We start from the raw sequence: 5,293 nt of genomic DNA on the forward strand, positions 1-5,293 counted from the left end.
AATGCTAGTCCATACCAGAGACTGTAAAGCATTGACTCTCTGGTTTAGTTTCAGAAAGCAGGTCACACAGGACGCATACAGCAGAGTTAGGTGGAGGTCCTGCTGAGGCACGGAAGAGGAAGGGAGGAGTAGGGATAGAAAGAGGAAGATAAGGAGAAAGAGGAAGAAAAAGTGCATTCTAATCATCATAAATCTACTCTGCTGACAGCAGGATACACACAATATGAAGCTGTTTGACCCAAACAAGAATCTTCATGTAGCCTTGGTCATTTACACATCCATTTTTTTGACTGATTGTTCTACATTTCCAGACTTTTGTTTTTCAAAAAGTAACTCTGCATTGTTGTGTCGTAACTAGTTACATTTACTTCAGTAATACAAAATAAATAAAAATAAGTAAATAAGTATAAAAATAAGTATTTTTACTACACCATACTTTTTACCTTTACTTCAGTAGTTTTATGTAGTATCTCTACTCTTACTTGAGTAAAATGTCTGGATTCTCTACCCACCATGAGTAACTTCACCGAATGAAGAACAAAAATGTTTTAACCAAAAATTCACCAGACACAGACACACACCTGCAGTTTTTGCTTAAGTTTTATTAATTTTATATTGAAAGAAACTGATTTGGATTTTCTTTTGCATATATTTGACAATTTGTGTTACGTATATAAATTACTGTAATTTTAGTTCTGAAACCACCAAAATTTCCACCGAGCTTTATATTTTGTTCCGTCTGATTATGTAATTTTTAAATATTAAATGATTGATAATTTAATCAGTCTACTTGAGTAAACATTTTACCAAATACCTGCAGCATCAGTGACTAGTTGGTAGTAAACAAGCTAACTCTTGTTAGCATTAACAGCTATTAACACATTTCTTCAGATTTTGTAAGCTCAAACACTTTGTCAACATATTTTCTAAAAAGGAGAATGAACAGGACTCTGTGTGGTACATTTTAAATACAATGCACATAAGCTTAGTTTTTATTATGGTGTCCATCACTAAGTTTTATATTCAAAGGAGCCGTGCTGGGTCTAGAGGAAACTCCTGACTTAGAGGAGCCTTGTTGTTATATTTTACCGAAGTTAATTCTGAAAATATCTGTTTCTGACAAAAAAAAAAAAGTGTGGGGCTTATGTGAACCAAATTATTCATGTAATGCAAATGGATGAGAACATGAAATGCCTCGAGGTAGAAAAAAAAAGTTCAAATCTAGTTGCAGACATATGTGAAAAGATTTGTCAAGATGGCAACCAGGATGGCAAATTTTTTGAAACATGCAGTCCAGTTACTTCTATGAAGTATGTGTAACTTATTGTGTGCTTATGTTTTGTTTAGGGAATGTGTATTGAAATAGAAGGATGAAGTTTAGATTTCAAATCCTAAACATTGCTGTATTGTTTCACTTATTTATTTATTTATTTATTTAATTTTATAAGCTGAATGGTTCATTCATGTCTGGACATTTTAAATAAACATGTTCGGGTCTGTAATTAAGCCGAGAGCCAGAGTCAGTGAATAATCTTCTTCATTTTGAATGCCAAAACATTACGCCAACATCTGATTGCACATTTGTTTGCACTTTTACGGTGATTTTTAGAGAAAGAATCAAGCAAAAATGGAGCTGCTGACATTCACTTGTTGATGTTTTTTCAGAAATGTTTCCCAATTCAGCAGCTGGTTAGTCAAAGTATTCTGACATCAGCAGTCAAAACCGTACCCTTTGTTCAGAAAACCGGTAAAGAGTTTTTAGGATCCTTCATTGCATCGGCTGAAACCTTTCTTCTGTAGTGAGCTGTAATCACTGATTATAAGCACATTGTTTCCAGCTGAGGCAAGAAGACTGAGAAAGGCTGATGACTCAACGATTCTCAGACGCTCACCGATGCTGTTCCCTTCCTGGGACCCGAGGAATTCAGCCATTCCAAATTAGGGCAGTAGTTTCTTATTTAGCCCTAAGACAACTGACCCACATCTCTGAGTCTGAGCAGCAGAACATAAACAGGGAGGCTATTAAAGCTCACATGAATAATAGATGAAACAAAGACTGAGAAACGGAGAAACAGAGAGAAACTGTTCAAGTGAAAGGCTTTGAATAAAGACCATATAATTATGTAGATACTATACTACACCACACTATACTACACTCTTCTATGCCATACTATACACTATGCTATTTTACACTACACAATAATATACAACACAACATTATGCTATACTATATTATACCAATATATAACACTATATCATACTATAATATACTATTTGTTTCTACATTATGTTGTATTGCATTATACTGCTATTTTACACCTCTACTACTACAGAATACACTGTGCTGATTTTACACTGTACTATACTACAGTATATTACATATTTCTATGCTGCATTACATTGCACTTTATTCCACAAACATATGACACTACACTATACTAAAATATACTATACCATACAATTCTACACTATACTATGTAACACTTTAGCATAGTGTGATATAGCACACAATACTATAGTGTATAGTATAGTATAACACTATACTATAGTGTGTTATAGTACACTGCGCTATAGTATACTAAAGCATAGTACTATAACACAGTATAGTGTTATATACTGTAGTGTATATGCCACTATACTCTAGTGTTATATAAAGTATAATATATAACACAATACTGTAATGCACTATTATATTACACTATGCTATTCTATGCTAGAGTACACTATGTTATATTGCACTATTATATCCTATGTTACACTATACAATACTATAAATGGTAAATGTACTTGTATTGCACTTTATCAAGTCCAGAGAACCCAAAGCTTTTCACACTACATTCATTCAGTCATTCACGCACAACAACATGCAACCAAGCAGAGTCCATAGCCACATTCCCAGTCCTGTACATGCTGTACCTGCACTATTAGAGCAACTTAGTGCAAAATCATCTGTTTTACATGTTTTCTCATTATTATAGGAAACATTTATAAAAACAAAGAAAATACCTTTTTTGAAACAGACCAAAATCAAAAATTGTATACATCATGGTACAGACACCGATGCTCTGTCAGTGCAGAGGTCTCGCTACACTGTTTAAAGTAACTACCCTATGGTAAACACCTGTCTGGATCTCTAAGGTATTCAGAAAAATGTTTAAGGGCACCCAGAAATAAAAAGTTAAAGTAACTATTGTTGTTTTATAAAGGTTTAAGTGGCACTAGTGACCTTCATTCACCAGCAGCTGGAAAGGAAAAATAGGAGGGAGAGAAGGGCAAGACATGCAGTAAATACCCCTGGGCCAATCAAACAGAGAAACTATGTTGACACCAGCCTCTGTGGTACACCTGCTCTGTCACTGAGCTAAGAGACGCCCCGTAAAATGATTCTATTTCAGTCACTTTTCATATACATATTCAATTCTCAAACAAACGCTGCTAAATAATCAAATGGTGTAAGACACCATCCTTCCAGTGTTTTCTGTTTAAGTGCTGTGTGGAAGAATAGTTTAGCATTTTCAGAAACTAACAGAAACAAGTTGTGTTTCTGTTAGATATTTGCTCAGAACTTTGTGAATATCTTGCTGATGTCAATAAAAAAACAAAACACAATTTCACAATTCCGGTGTTTCCATTAAATAAGAAACACGTATAAAATCACATGTGAATAAGTTTATAGTGATGTTATTTAAAAAAGTGCCTCGCTATGATCCTTCAACTACTTCCTGTCGTATTCTTCTTCGTGGTTTGTGCCAGTGGTAACATCAGCAAGGATTTGAAAAAGTTTTTCCATTGCAGTTTTGCAAAATAAACAAGTTCCAATGTGACCAAAAGAAAGAAAAAATAAAAACATGCCATCCTAGCACCAAAACTCTCTATTGAAAAAATAATTTATTCGTTTGCCCATTGAGCAAACTTAGTTTTGAAATGTAAAATTGTGCAGCTATATGATCAATGATCAATGAAAACACAGCTACCGACTCTTTGTTCTTCATTGCAGAGTGTACGGCTATTTGAAGACAAAGGAAGATCTGAGCAACAAAATGCCTGGAAGCACCTGGATCCTTTTTTTTTTTTTTTTTTTTTTACAGATTTATTAAACTGCTTCAATCGAAAGCCTGAATTAAGTTTGAAAATGTCGCAAGAAAGACAATAAAAATTAAATGCAAATAAGGTACGTCTCCATGTACTGATTGGAACAAATCAATTAGGCTATACAAAACCTAAGTTGGTCAGATGTTGATGCTATATATGGATGTAATCAGCTGTCAAACTAGCATGGTTCACACATCTCTGAAAAGTGGACAGATTCCTCCCCTCCGAACTGAAGGTTTGGACTTTTGGTGCCTCTGATAAGGCACAGAGCCACCAGTGGATGGGAGCCTTCTCCACATCAGCTCTTATCCTGGAAATCTGTTTCCATCTCTATATTAGCGCATCAACTCTTCATCGCCATAAGCCACCCCAAACAAACGCAAAAACGCTTTAGCAAAACTGAGAAGGTTAATTAGAGTTTTGCTTTTTTTTTTTTTTTTTTTTTTATCAAATGTGATATTTCAAAATGTGCATAAAAACGTTAATGGAAACGGGGCTTATGAGGTTTCTTCTGTTTGCAGGTTCTGTAGGAAGGGATGACTGTACTCTGCTGGAGGCTGATGGTTTTTATGTTCACATCTCAGTCACAGATTTCTATTAGTAAATACAATACTTTAATGTTTTTAAGAACTCTGAATAACTTTGATCTACAGATCGAATAGATTCATTTCAAACCATCTTTGGTATTCATAAATCACTGATTCTGTTTGTGAATACCCCCACCAAAAAAAGATCAAGTTGAGTGGGTTTGTTGTTTTTTGAGCTTTGGGAGATTTTAGAGATGAGCTTGACTAGACCACTTAAACCTGAATTATTTTTGTTCTGAACTACCGCTGGCAGATATGGACTCAAAGTTTTATTGCAACATTTTTTGGTCATATTGCGATAACGATAAAGTGATGATAAGAACTATTTACAATTTTTTAACATAACTGATCAGCACAGAACTCATAGCCCCACAAATACAGACACTGCACTCTTGAAAAACCTCACATTTGAAATATTCTTCTCTAGGAAACCAGTCACATAGAAACGAGTGATTTGTATCACTAAGCTACACACAACAAACAGCTGTGGGTGTTGATAGTTCCCTTTCCTACCATTAAGCTGCCCCCAGTCAGAGAACCGGGGTGGAGCTGGTACCAGTGGCCTGCTGCACCTCTCTATGTGTGTCTGTGAGTCTCTACTCACAGACACACAT

The sequence above is a fragment of the Poecilia formosa genome, unplaced genomic scaffold (genome assembly GCF_000485575.1).
Source record: "Poecilia formosa unplaced genomic scaffold, Poecilia_formosa-5.1.2 Scaffold119, whole genome shotgun sequence".
In the NCBI taxonomy this organism is placed as follows: domain Eukaryota; kingdom Metazoa; phylum Chordata; class Actinopteri; order Cyprinodontiformes; family Poeciliidae; genus Poecilia; species Poecilia formosa.